Raw genomic sequence first — 14,614 nt, forward strand, 5'->3', positions numbered from 1 at the left:
CAGGGGGGAGCTGAGGGCGCTGGGCGGGAAGGGTTGAGGGGAATGGGGGGAGCTGAGGGAAATGGGGGGAGCTGAGGGGAGTGGGGGGTTGGGGGAAGCTGAGGGGAGCGGGCGGGGGGAGATGAGCGCAGTGGGTGGAGGGGAGGGGCGAGGGGAGCGGGGGGGCTGGGAGGAGCTGAGGGCAGGGGTGGGCAAGGGGAGTGGGTGAGTGGAGTCCCTGATAAACTGGGATGGAAGCAATTGTGGCTCATGAATTTTTTATTGCACTGAATAAATCCTGAGAACGTGGGTTTTGGGGGCACCAGCAGAGCTGGGGGACAGGGCTGGGCTAGCAGGGGGCTGTGGGTCAGGAGTGAGGCGCACTGGCAGAGCTGGGGGGATCCCAGGGCTGGGCTAGCAGGGGCTGTGGGTTGGGCACTGGCAGAGCTGGGGGGCAATGCCCCTCCTCCCACACTGTTTGTTTCCTCCCAGCCCCAGTGGGGTAATTAGCCGAGGTACTAATCAAAGTTGACAACAATCCCTAAGCTGGTTGCCTAGTTACCAGCTCAGCCAGCCCCAGGCCTGAGCACAGGACACAGGCTCCTCCCACAGCCTCTGGCCCCTCCCACCACACCTGCCGGGGGTTCCCCCCCCTCAACAAACCCTGTGCACTGGAGTCCCAGCTAGGCACAGGCAAGGCGCTGCTGTGTGGAAACTCACAGCACTGGACCCCATCCGGGCACTGAGGTGAGGAAGCTTGCAGCATGATGCCCCCTCAGGGCACTGCTGCAGCGAGGAAGCTCGCAGCATGGCACCCCCACAGGGCATTGCTCTCTCCATGCCCACACCTGCCCTTCAGGACCTGTGAGAGCAGACAGATCCACTACAGGATATTTATAGAGACGTGGGACTCAGCACTTTGGAAAGGAATAAATAATTCGCCAGGACTCAGTGTCTTCATCACCTGAGTGCTGCGCTCCCCCACCCAAAAAATAGATCTACACCCCCACCCCCACTTTGCCTCTCAGTCCTGACCTTCAGCCCCCAGTTAGCCCAGCCCTGGGCTGTTCGCACATTGTCCTCCTGGTACCCCCAGCATCCGTGGGTGGCCTGGGGAGCACAGGACAGGGGGGATACTAGGTGGGATCCCAGCAGTGGGGAAGCTAGGTGGCGTGGGGAGTGCAAGTTGGCAGGTGAGGGCAGGGCAGGGGAAGGAGAGAAGGGATCCCGGCAGTGGGGGAGGTGGGGGGCACGGGGAGTGATTGTCAGGGGCGAGGAGATCAGGGAGGGACCCCAGCAGAGGGAGAGGTGGGCATCGTAGGAAGTGAAGGCTGGGTGGGAGGGAAGGCGGGAGAGGGAGGGATCCCAGCAGTGGGAGAAGCAGGCAGCATGCAGAGCCCAGGCCTGGGGGGTTGAGGGACGGATCCTGGCACAGGGGGAGGCAGGTGGAGTGGGGAGCGCAGATCAGGGGGAGATCGGGGGAGGGATCCTAGCAGTGGAGTAGGCAGTCAGTGTGGAGAGCGCAGGCCGGGGAGGATTGGGGGAGGAATCCCAGCAGAGGGGGAGGTGGGTGGCATGGGGGGCACAGGCCGGGTAGGGGGATCGGGGGAGGGATTCTGGCAGTGGGGGAGGCAGGTGGTGTGGGGAGCACATGCTGGGGGGATCAGAGAAGGGATCCCGGTAGTGGGGGAGGCGGGCAGCATGGGGAGTGCAAGCCGGGGGGGATGGCAGAGGGATCCCAGCAGTGGGGGAGGCAGGTGGCGTGGGGAGCGCAGGCCTGGGAGGATTAGGGGAGGGATCCCAGCAGAGGGGGAGGTGGGTGGCGTGGGGAGCACAGGCCGGGTGGGGGAATCGGGGGAGGGATTCTGGCAGTGGGGGAGGTGGGCAGTGTGGGGAGCACAAGCCGGGTGGGAGGATCGGGGGAGGGATTCCGGCAGTGAGGGAGGCGGACGGCATGGGGGAGCACAGGCTGTGGGGGCGGTCAGGGGAGGGATCCTGGCAGTGGGGGAGACATGCAACGTGGGGAGCGCAGGCCGAGGGGAGAAATTGGGGGAGGGATCCTGGCAATGGAGGAGGAGGGTGGTGTGGGGAGCACAGGCCAGGGGGGACAGAGGAGGGATCCCGGCAGTGGGGGAGGTGGGCGATCTGCTGGGATCAGGAGAGGGATCCCAGCAGATGGGGAGGCAGGCAGTGTGGTGAGTGCAGGCTGGGAGGGTCGGGAGAGGGATCCCAGCAATTGGGGTGGGGGGGCAACATGTGGGAGCCCAGGTCGGGGGGCTTGGGGGATGGATCCCAGCTGTGGGGGAGGCAGGCGGTATGGGGAGTGCAGGCCAGAGGGGATTGTGGGAGTGTTCCTGGCAGTGGGGGAGGCAGGCGGTGTGGGGAGTGTTGGCCAGGGGGGTCAGGGGAGGGATCCCAGCAGAGCAGGAGGTGGGTAATGTGGGGAGTGCAGGCCAGAAGGGTCAGCGGAGGGATCCCAGTAGTTGGCATGGGGGGCGACTTGGGGGAACGCAGGCTGGGGCAGGGGGATTGGGGAAGGGATCCCAGCAGTGGGTGTGGGGGGTGACGTGGGAGAGCACAGGTCAGGAGGATTGGGGGAGGGATCCCAGCAGAGAGGGGGGCGGGTGGGGTGGGGAGCGCTCCCAGCAGTGGGGGAAGTGGGTGGCGTGAGGAGTACGGGCTGGGGGGGATCGGGGGAGGGATTCCAGCAGAGAGGGAGGTGGGCGGCGTGGGGAGCACAGGCTGGGTGGGAGGATTGGGGGAGGGATTCCAGCAGTGGGGGTGATGGATGACTTGGGGGAGCGCAGGTCGGGGGGGATCGGGGAGGGTTCCCCCACCTGGGCTCTCCCCCACCCCAGCTCCCCTCCCTGGGCTGTCCCCTCCTTCGGCCTCCTCCCTCCCACGCTCTCCCCCACAGGCCTGGTTGGCCTCCCCCTCCTTCTCCCCACCAGGGCCTGGCCCCTGCTCTCCCCACCGCCTCCTCCCTTCTCCTCTCCCCAAGCTCCTCCACCAGGTTCCCCCCCCCGCGCCCCATTCCTCCCCATCTCAGCCAGCGCGCCCCGGTAGGAGCCTTCCCCTCCCCCCTCTTTCCTGGGAGGGGGTACCCGGATCTCCCTCCCCGCCTGCCCCCCTGTCCCTCCCGGCTGCAGGATCGGGGGCGCGGGGCCGGCGTGTCCCTACCTGGGCTCGGGGCCGGCTGCAGCGATGGAAGGCGCCGATGGTGCCCGGGGGAAGCGGCGCGGTCCCGGAGAGGGATCAGGGGATGCGGGACCCGGGAGATCCGGGGCCGGGGGGCGCAGGGACCCGGAGGACGGGGTCGCAGCGCCCAAGCGCTCCGGGACTCACGCGGGCTGCTGGGCTCGGCGCTCGGCCGGGGCAGGGGCCGGGCCGGGAGGGCGGAGCCGGCTCGGTGGGTCTCTCGGTCCCTCCCCAGCCCGCGCCGGGCGCCTGCTCTCTCCGGCGGGGGAGGCGGCGGAGACGGCGGGAGTGGAGTGGTGGGGGCGGGGGAGCCTCCCTCCCTCCCTCTCTGCCCAGACGCCCGGCCCGAGGGGGCCGCTCCCAGCAGCTCACTGCGCCCGCCGCGCCGGGGAGCCACCGACCGGCCGCCCCCGGCCAGCCCCGCGCTGCGGCCGAGAGCTGGCCATGGTGCTGAGCGCGCTGGGCGCGGGGCGGGGAGGAGGGCAGGGGTGGACGAGGGGAAGGGAGGCAGTGGAGCAGGGGGGGAGAAGATGTAATGGGGCCGGGGGTGAGGGGAGGGGAGGCGAAGGGGCAGGGGGTGAGGGGAGGGGTGGCGATGGGGCAGAGGGGGAGGGGGAGGCAATGGGGCAGGGGGTGAGGGGAAGGGGTTAGTGGGGAGGGCTGTGTTGTGATACTGCAGGCGGTTGAGGTGCTGGTGGGGGAGGGGTATTGGGGGGGGGGCTGGTGGGCCAGAAGCTGCCGCTGACCCGCCCACCAACACATGCAGTTCCCGCCCCATACCTCTACCACACCCCCCTCCCGCCGTATGACCACACGCACCAAACCTCTGCCCCACCTCCCACCCATCTTGCCCATGCACCCAGCCACTCCCAGCTCAGCCCCGTCTCCATCAGCCCCTGCACCCCCATCCCCACACAACCCTACCCCCACACACACCCAGCTGGTGTCAGCCAGGGTGACACAACCATGCAGATAGAATCACCAGGGACAAAGCTACACATGGCTGGGCCTGAGCCCTAAGTGTCACACACTCACACACACACACAGCCTACACACAGAGAAACACACAAACATCATCACACACTGTCACACACACACACTGAGAGCCTACACACATCATACACTGTCATACACACACACAAACACAGAGCTTACACACACAGAATCACCTCCCTGTCATACACTGTCACACACACACACTGTCACACACGCACAGCCTACACACACACTCTGTAACACTCCCACACAGAGCCTACACTCAGAGAAACACACACAGCCCATCACACATGTGCACACTCACAGTCTGCACACACAAAAACACACACACCATCACACTCAAATGCATGTGCACACACCAGTCACTGTCACATGCACACACACACTCACACCATCACACATACATGTGCACCCACACAAATATAGAGCCTCCACATGATGCACTGTCACATGTGCTCACACACACCATCACACAGGCACACACACAATCTCTTACACACAACCCGGTCACACACACACCATCACACATGCACACACACAGACAGGCATGCACACATACAACCTATCACACACACACACACAACTTGTCCCACACACACCCATCCCACACATGCACACACACATCCATACAATCTCCCATCCTGCACACACAATCCTCTCCCCTAAAAACATACACACATCACCTCCAACAAGGGGCAGCAGGGACACACACACACACACACACACACGGCCTTCCCAGGTGGCCCAGGTAGCCCACAGCCCTTGGTATGGGGATCAGATGGCGGGGACAGGTCCTGTGTGTCTCCACCTCCCCTCCCCCAATGACATCTGCAACCCCTTGGGGTCTGGGTATGCCCCTGGGTGTCCGTCTGTGTCTATGCATCTGCCTGTTTCTGTGTGTCCGCCTGTGTCTGTGTTTATGTGTGCATGTCTGTGTGTCCGCCTGTGCCTGTGTGTCCGCCTGTGTCTGTGTGTCTGTGTAGGTATCCGACTATGTCTGTGCGTCCGCCTGTGTCTGTGTGTCTGTGTAGGTATCCGACTATGTCTGTGCGTCCGCCTGTGTCTGTGTGTCCGCCTGTGTCTGTGTGTCTGGCCTTTCCGCCCCTCCCCCTGGCCCGCGGTGGGGATTAGTGCGATCGCTGGATTATCCCCTCCTGGCACCGCTCACCCAGAGGAGAGAGAAGAGACACAAGGATGGCCCTGTCCCTCCCCCACCGCAATCCCCTCCCCCACTCCTAGTCAGCCCCCCATCCACACCAACCCCTCTCCCAGCCTGCCCCACCTCCACCCCCAGCCCCTCTCCCTCCGCATCAGCTCCACCCCCTTCCCCACACATGGTCCCACACCAGCCTCACGTTCGGCTCCCCCTCCTCCCCCTCCTACCACTGGCGCTCTGCAGAGGATCTAGGGGCACTTCCTAGCCATCCCCACCCCCAGCCCTTGTTCCCCCCTCCCTCATATCAGAGATGCTCCCCAGTCTGCCCAACAGCATCCCCCTACCCTTCCCCCACCCCACTCCTCACTCCCAACTCCCTTCCCACCCATGGACGCAATGCCTCTCCCTCAATCCTTGCCCCCACCCCTGCCCACCCAGCACCTATGCCCCATGGCTACAGCCCCATGCCCACCAACCTGAGCCCAGAGAGGCTGGGGAGCCAGACTCCTGGGTTCTATCTCCAGCACTGTCCCAGACACCCAGTGTGACCTTGGGCCAGACATTGCCCCATTCCCTGTGCCTCAGTTTCCCCTCTCTATCTTGGTGGGGCCATGCCCCAGAGTGTTCACTGAGGGGCCAGTGCAGGGGGCCCAGATGCTGCTGTGTTGGGCCTGGAGGGACATAGGGAGGCTCAGAAACCCTGACACCCTCCCACCCGGTACATCCCACCCCTCCCCTCCATGACCCTGCCCCAAAGAGACCTCTGTGGGACTCCCCACGATGCACACCGAGCCCAACTGTGGCCTGGCCACTGCAGTGCCCAGTGCTGGGATCCTTCTTCCCCTCACCACATGCAAGGGTTAACTCCTCCTCCCTGCCCCCATGCCAGGGTGGAGTGGCAGAGGCCCTGGGCAGCGCAGGGTTAATCCGAGCCGCAGCTGCCAGCCCCACTCCCCGCTGGGCCCTGTTCAGCTGCAGGAGCCCAAGGGCCTTTGATCTGGGAACAGGCAGCGGCTCTGATCTGCCTTCCTGGCGCCCGCTGAGCTCAGCGGCGGGGTGAGCAGGGGAGGCCTGTCCTGTGGGCCCAGAGATCGGCTCTGCCGGTGCCCCACAACCCTGACCCGCAGCCCCTGCTAGCCCAGCCTTGATCCCCGCCCCAGCTCTGCCGGTGCCCCGCAACCCTCACCCGCAGCCCCTGCTACCCCAGCCCTCTGCCCTACCAGTGCCCCCAACCCTCACCCGCAGCCCCTGCTACCCCAGTCCTCTGCCCTACCAGTGCCCCCAACCCTCACCCGCAGCCACTGTTACCCCAGCCCTCTGCCCTACCAGTGCCCCCAACCCTCACCCGCAGCCCCTGCTACCCCAGCCCTCTGCCCTACCAGTGCCCCCCTATCCCTCACCCACAGCCGCTGCTTCCCCAGCCCTTCTCCCCCCCAGCTCTGCCAGTGCCCCTCACTCCCCACCTGCAGCCCCCTGATACCCAAGTCCGGGTCCTGTCCCTGGGTGAGTGCTGGGGGAAGCCTGGGGGTGGGGAGTGATGGTTTTGCAGAGTTAGCTGGGGTCTCTCCCTCCCTGACCCACCAGGTCTAGCCAGTCCCCAGAGTCTGCGTCTCGCCCCAGTGGGTGAGTGACCCTGGATGTGCTGGGCACAGGGGGTGACAGCCCGGTCCACGTGCCCTGGCCTCAGAGACCTCTTGATCTGCGCGCACACACTGTATACACATACTGCAGCACACTCATCGCATTGTACACTGTGCGTGCACACATACTCATCACACAGCCTCTGCACACACACATCCCATTGTACTCACCCTCTGCACACCGTGCACGCTCACACACTGCACCACATCTTCTTCAGCACGCATTGCACAAACCACACACACTGCCTGTGCTCAGGAAACAACAATCGCTCGTACATACCATCCCCCACAACCATTTGCACACACACACACAACCATTCACAAACACACTGACACATGCACACAGCCACAAATTCAGCACCAGCCAGACAGATACTTGCACACTTGTGAATGCTGGCTCTACCCGCAGCGCAAGCAGGGACATGCACATGCTCGTGCACACGCACACGCACACACACACACGAGTCCCTGCTGTGTTCCCAGATGCGGAGGGCCCCAGGCCAGAGATGCTCTCACCTGCCACATCACACTGCGCAGGCTGCACTGATGGGCTGCGGGCCCCATGGCAGCTCCCCCAGCCGCCTGGGAGACAGGCTCCTTGGAGAGGCCAGGCGGGCGGGTGGGAACGCACAGAGCCATGCTAGGGAGGTCCCTGTGCCCCTGCCAGAGAAGCCCAGCTCAGCTGCCCATGGTGCCGGGGGCATCGGGGATGCCCAGTCCCCAGGGATTTGGCCCCCTCACCTGCCCCACAGGGAGATATGGCCACAGATCCGCCCCCCCCCCACACTGGGATGGGACCCCCAGATTCAGTGTGGGCTGGACAGATCATAGAGAGAAGGGGGTGACAGGACTAGAGCATGGACCTGGGACCCTGGGAGTCTGTTCCCCATTTGGCTGCTAGGTGACCTTTGGCCAGTCACTTCCCTGCCCTGTGCCTCAGTGTCCTCATAGCTCTGCTGGCCTCCATTGTACAGAGCTCTGAGCTCCATGCAGGGACGTGAGGAGAGAAGAGACCCGGCACGCAGAGGTGCCTGGACAAGGGACAGGCAGGGCCTCTGGGGAAGGGCTGGGGATGGACTCTGGGAGGGGAGGGTCTGCTTCAGTTGTTGGGGGGCTGTATTTGTGGGGTGGGGGGGTCTGGTCAGCAACTCAGCCAATCACTCCTTCTCCCCATACACATCCTTCCCGTCTCTCACCATCCCTTCAGCTGGCTCCAGGTCTCCCTGTCACACAACCCCCAAGCATTCCCCGCACCCCAGTGCCCTGCTGGGTCTCTGCCTTGGTTGGTGCAGGTCTTTTTATGTGTGTGTGTGGGGGGTGTATGCATATGCTAGACTGCATGGCAGGTTTCCCCCTTCTCCACCCATTTGCTGTGGGAGGCTACTGGGTTGGCCGTTCCCTCCAGGGCTGGGAGCAGAGTCCAGGAGAAATGTAAGCCTGGGTGCAGGACCAGGGGCTGCTGAAGTAGGGTCCAGAGGTTACAGCAGGGGCAGGGACGGGGAGTGAGGACTCCTGGGTTCTATCCCTGGCAGTGGGAGGGCAGTGGGGTCTAGTGGTTATAGCATGGGGGGGCAGGACTTCTGGGTTCTATCCCTGGCTCTGGGAGGGCAGTGGGGTCTAGTGGGTAGAGCGGGGGAAGCTGGGAGGCAGGACTCCTGGGTTCTATGCCTGGCACTGGGAGGGCAGTGGAGTCTGGTGGGTTAGAATGGGGGATGGGGGCTGGGAGGCAGGACTCCTGGATTCCGACCCCACTCAGGCTGTTCCCTGAGTTGAGAGCCCTAGCGTGACATATGGGAAGGGGGGTCTGAGAGTGGAGCCTGACTGGCCCCAGCTCAGCAGAGATGGGTGGCTGCTTCCGTCAGACCGGCCCCTCCCCACACTTCCATCTGCCCTCCCCACCTGGCCGCCAGTAACTCAGCCCCTCCCGCATCCCTTAGCAGCTGCTGCCCCATTGTGGCTCATGGCCAGGGGCAGGCGGGCTTGGGCTGTGCTGCGCAATCTGGCTTTCTATACGCACAGCCCCCCCATCCTCCATCTCCACCCCCCATTTCCTGGCCTGGGGAGCGCACACATAGGCCTAGATTGACTTCTGTATGGGGGCAGCTCCAGTCAGGCCACCAGGGCTGCGTGTAGGGGGGCAAATTGCGAGCTTGTCCAAGGCCTGTAGGGCTGGGCCGGCAGAGGGTCACTGCTGTGCTGGGCGCCTGTCCTGGTATCTGTTCAGATCTTGCACAGGTAAGCGGAGGGTGAGGGGAATTTAACCAGTGTAACGATGTTGGTTTTGGTGGGACCCAACTGAGAGTGTCAATTCAGGACAAATTGCATAAAGCAGGGCAGTTACAGCCCAAGGCTGACCAAACCAGCCAAACAGAAAAGACTTCAGTTTTAGCCCACTGGCTAACCACAAGTCACACAAGCAATTCCCATAGCCCTGGTCTACACTGGGAGTTGAGGTCGAATTTAGCAGTGTTAAATCGATTTAACCCTGCACCCGTCCACATGATGAAGCCCTTTTTTTCGACTTAAAGGGCTCTTAAAATAGATTTCCGTATTCCACCTCCGACAAGGGGATTAGTGCTTAAATCGGCCTTACCGGGTCGAATTTGGGGTACTGTGGACTCAATTAGATGATATTGGCCTCCGTGAGCTATCCCAGAGTGCTCTATTGTGACCGCTCTGGACAGCGCTCTCAACTCAGATGCACTGGCCAGGTAGACAGGAAAAAGCCCGCAAACTCTTGAATTTCAATTTCCTGTTTGCATGGTCACCTGCAGCTTGCCACGCTGGCCAGAGCTCATCAGCAGAGGTGACCATGCAGAGCTCATCAGCAGAGGTGACCATGATGGAGTCCCAGAATTGCAAAAGAGCTCCAGCATGGAACGAACGGGAGGTACGGGATCTGATCGCTGTATGGGGAGAGGAATCCGTGCTATCAGAACTCCGTTCCAGTTTTCGAAATTCCAAAACATTTGTCAAAATCTCCCAGGGCATGAAGGACAGAGGCCATAACAGGAACCCAAAGCAGTGCCACGTAAAACTTAAGGAGTTGAGGCAAGCCTACCAGAAAACCAGAAAGGCAAACGGCCGCTCCGGGTCAGAGCCCCAAACATGCTGCTTCTATGATGAGCTGCATGCCATTTTAGGGGGTTCAGCCACCACTACCCCAGCTGTGTTGTTTGACTCCTTCAATGGAGATGGAGGCAACACAAAAGCAGGTTTTGGGGACGAGGAAGATGATGATGATGAAGTTGTAGATAGCTCACAGCAAGCAAGCGGAGAAATCGGTATTCCCGACAGCCAGGAACTGTTTCTCACTCTGGACCTGGAGCCAGTACCCGCCGAACCCACCCAAGGCTGCCTCCCGGACACGCCAGGAGGAGAAGGGACCTCTGGTGAGTGTACCTTTTAAAATACTATACATTGTTTAAAAGCAAGCATGTTTAATGATTAATTTGCCCTGGCATTTGTGGCTCTTCTGGATGTACTCCCAAAGCCTTTGCAAAAGGTTTCTGGGGAGGGCAGCCTTATTGTGTCCTTCATGGTAGGACACTTTACCACACCAGGCCAGTAGCACGTACTCGGGAATCATTGCAGAACGAAGCATTGCAGTGTATGTTTGCTGGCGTTCAAACAACATCCGTTCTTTATCTCTCTGTGTTATCCTCAGGAGAGTGATATCATTCATGGTCTCCTGGTTGAAATAGGGTGCATTTCTTAAGGGGACATTCAGAGGTGCCCGTTCCTGCTGGGCTGTTTGCCTGTGGCTGAACAGAAATGTTCCCCGCTGTTAGCCACAGGGAGGGGGGAGGGACTAGGCATGTGGTGGGGGGAGGCAAAATGCGACCTTGGAACGAAAGCACATGTGCTATGTATGTAATGTTAACAGCAAGGTTTACCGTGAAAGAGTGTACCCATTGTTCTATAAAATGTGTCTTTTTAAATACCACTGTCCCTTTTTTTTCCTCCACCAGCTGCATGTGTTTCAATGATCACAGGATCTTCTCCTTCCCAGAGGCTAGTGAAGATTAGAAGGTGAAAAAAACGCACTTGTGATGAAATGTTCTCTGAGCTCATGCTGTCCTCCCACACTGACAGAGCACAGACGAATGCGTGGAGGCAGACAATGTCAGAGTGCAGGAAAGCACAAAATGACCAGGAGGAGAGGGGGCAGGCTGAAGAGAGGGCTGAAGCTGAAAGGTGGCGGCAGCGTGATGAGAGGAGGCAGGATTCAATGCTGAGGCTGCTGGAGGATCAAACTAATGCGCTCCAGCGTATGGTTGAGCTGCAGGAAAGGCAGCAGGAGCACAGACTGCCGCTACAGCCCCTGTGTAACCAACCGCCCTCCTCCCCAAGTTCCATAGCCTCCTCACCCAGACGCCCAAGAATGCGGTGTGGGGGCCTCCGGCCACCCAGCAACTCCACCCCAGAGGATTGCCCAAGCAACAGAAGGCTGGCATTCAATAAGTTTTAAAGTTTTAAACTTTTAAAGTGCTGTGTGTCCTTGTCCTTTCCTCCTCCACCACCCCTCCCGGTGCTTCTCTCCTCCACCACCCCTCCCAGGCTACCTTGGCAGTTATCCCCCTATTTGTGTGATGAATTAATAAAGAATGCATGAATGTGAAGCAACAATGACTTTATTGCCTCTGCAAGTGGTGATCGAAGGGAGGAGGGGAGGGTGCTTCGCTTACAGGAAAGTAGAGTGAACCAAGAGGCGGGGGGTTTCATCAAGGACAAACAAACAGAACTTTCACATCGTAGCGTGGCCAGTCATGAAACTGGTCTTCAAAGCTTCTCTGATGCGCACCGCGCCCTCCTGTGCTCTTCTAACCGCCCTGGTGTCGGGCTGCGCGTAACCAGTGGCCAGGCGATTTGCCTCAACCTCCCACCCCACCATAAACGTCTCACCCTTACTCTCACAGATATTGTGGCGCGCACAGCAAGCAGTAATAACAGTGGGAACATTGGTTTCGCTGAGGTCTAACCGAGTCAGTAAACTGCGCCAACGTGCTTTTAAACATCCAAATGCACATTCTATCACCATTCTGCACTTGCTCAGCCTGTAGTTGAACAGCTCCTGACTACTATCCAGGTTGCCTGTGTACAGCTTCATGAGCCATGGCATTAAGGGGTAGATGGGTCCCCAAGGATAACTATAGGCATTTCAACATCCCCAACGGTTATTTTCTGGTCTGGGAATAAAGTCCCTTCCTGCAGCTTTTGAAATGGACCAGAGTTCCTGAAGATGCGAGCGTCATGTACCTTTCCCGGCCATCCCAAGTTGATGTTGGTGAAATGTCCCTTGTGATCCACCAGTGCTTGCAGCACTATTAAAAAGTACCCCTTGTGACTTATGTACTCGCCGGCTTGGTGCTCCGGTGCCAAGATAGGGATATGGGTTCCGTCTATGGCCCCACCGCAGTTAGGGAATCCCATTGCAGCAAAGCCACCCACTATGACCTGCATATTTCCCAGGGTCACTACCCTTGATATCAGCAGATCTTTGATTGCGTTGGCTACTTGCATCACAGCAGGCCCCACAGTAGATTTCCCACTCCAAATTGATTCCCGACTGACCGGTAGCTGTCTGGTGTTGCAAGCTTCCACAGGGCTATTGCCACTCGCTTCTCAACTGTGAGGGCTGCTCTCATCTTGGTATTCATGCACTTCAGGGCAGAGGAAAGCAAGTCACAAAGTTCCATGAAAGTGCCCTTACACATGCAAAAGTTTCGCAGCCACTGGGAATCGTTCCAGACCTGCAACACTATGCGGTCCCACCAGTCTGTGCTTGTTTCCCGGGCCCAGAATCAGTGTTCCATGGCATGAACCTGCCCCTTTAGCACCATGATGACTGCATTGCCAGGGCCTATGCTTTGAGAGAAGTCTGTGTCCATGTCCTCATTACTCTCATCACTGCGCTGACGTCGCCTACGCGCCCGGTTTCGCTTTGCCAGGTTCTGGTGCTGCATGTACTGCTGGATAATGTGTGTGGTGTTTAACGTGCTCCTAATTGCCAAAGTGATCTGAGCGGGCTCCATGCTTGCCGTGGTATGGCGTCTGCACAGAAAAAAGGTGCGGAACGATTGTCTGCCGTTGCTCTGATGGAGGGAGGGGCGACTGACGACATGGCTTACAGGGAATTAAAATCAACAAAGAGGGTGGCTTTATATCAAGGAGAAACAAAAACAACTGTCACACAGAATGGCCCCCTCAAGGATTGAACTCAAAACCCTGGGTTTAGCAGGCCAAAACAAATCTGGTCTATTTCTTGTTTTGATCCACTCCATCTATCTTTTACAACTTTGGCTGGCAGCAGACAGTGCAGAAGGGCTGCAAGCCATCCACATCTCTTGGCTGCTCGGCAGAAGATGGTACAATATACTGCTAGCCATCCTCATCTCCTGCCTGCCCACCAAAAGATGGTACAATAGGACTGCCTGCAGGACTAAAGAGAGTGACCTGGTCGAGTCACTCCTAATGTAGTCCCTGCGCCCATGTGCAGCCAGGAGCACCTCGGACATGACGATGATGGCTACCAGTCCTATTGTACCGTCTGCTGCCACAAGGCAATGGGTTGCTGCTGCTGCGCAGCAATGCAGTACCACGTCTGCCAGCACCCAGGAGACGTAGGGTGACAGTGAGCTGAGCAGGCTCCATGCTTGCCATGGTATGGCGTCTGCACAGGAAAAAAGGAGCGAAACGATTGTCTGCCGTTGCTTTCACGGAGGGAGGGAAGGAACGGGGGCCTGATGACATGTACCCAGAACCACCCGCGACAATGTTTTTTGCCCCATCAGGCACTGGGATCTCAACCCAGAATTCCAATGGGCGGCGGAGATTGCGGGAACTGTGGGATAGCTACCCACAGTGCAACACTCCGGAAGTCGACTCTAGCCTCGGTACTGTGGAAGCACTCTGCCGAGTTAATGCACTTAGAGCATTTTGTGTGGGGACACACACAATAAACTATTTAAAAACGATTTCTAAAAAAACGACTTCTATCAATTTGACCTAATTTCATAGTGTAGACATACCCTTAGACACTCCAGTTTCCCAGTATCAACACCAGTGCCACTCGTTATGGGGACGAATGGTTATGAAAACCAATACCCCAGTAAAAGAAAAAACATTCTCTCGATCCAAAGGACCAAGCCCCAGACCCAGGTCAATATACAAATCAGATCTTACCCACAAATCATGCTGTTGCCAATCCTTTAGAATCAAAAAGAAAGAAGAAGTGGGACCGCTAAACACAGAGGATGGAGTGGAGGTTAAAGATAATCTAGGCATGGCCCAATATCTAAACAAATACTTTGCCTCAGTCTTTAATGAGGCTAATGAGGATCTTAGGGATAATGGTAGCATGACAAATGGGAATGAGGATATGGAGGTAGATATTACCATATCTGAGGAAGAAGCGAAACTCAAACAGCTTAATGGGACTAAATCGGGGGGCCCAGATAATCTTCATCCAAGAATATTAAAGGAATTGGCACATGAAATTGCAAGCCCATCAGCAAGAATTTTTAATGAATCTGTAAACTCAGGGGTTGTACCGTATGACTGGAGAATTGCTAACACAGTTCCTATTTTTAAGAAAGGGAAAAAAAGTGGTCCAGTAACTACAGGCCTGTTACTTTGACATCTG

At 58.8% G+C, this 14,614-nt stretch overlaps 1 protein-coding gene and 1 long non-coding RNA gene across 4 annotated transcripts in view; one reads left to right on the forward strand and one right to left on the reverse strand.

The window, feature by feature from the left end:
• The window catches only part of GABBR1 (gamma-aminobutyric acid type B receptor subunit 1), a 68,822-nt gene extending 65,282 nt beyond the window's left edge, over nucleotides 1-3,540 (reverse strand). Inside the window, exon 1 of one of the 3 annotated variants that reach the window (XM_073311979.2) lies at nucleotides 3,160-3,521. The gene's annotated coding sequence lies outside the window, so the exon portion shown is untranslated. Of the gene's footprint in view, nucleotides 1-3,159 lie in introns of all 3 variants that reach the window. The other 2 variants (XM_073311978.2, XM_073311980.2) reach the window with 2 other exon arrangements.
• A 5,201-nt stretch (nucleotides 3,541-8,741) lies between these two features.
• LOC140897830 (uncharacterized) lies at nucleotides 8,742-11,574 on the forward strand. Its single transcript, XR_013634669.1, has 3 exons — nucleotides 8,742-9,204; nucleotides 9,744-10,361; nucleotides 10,941-11,574. It is a non-coding gene; the product is annotated as an uncharacterized LOC140897830 (long non-coding RNA).
• The last annotated feature ends 3,040 nt before the right edge of the window (nucleotides 11,575-14,614 follow it).

The sequence above is a fragment of the Lepidochelys kempii genome, chromosome 14, assembly GCF_965140285.1.
Source record: "Lepidochelys kempii isolate rLepKem1 chromosome 14, rLepKem1.hap1, whole genome shotgun sequence".
Taxonomy (NCBI): domain Eukaryota; kingdom Metazoa; phylum Chordata; order Testudines; family Cheloniidae; genus Lepidochelys; species Lepidochelys kempii.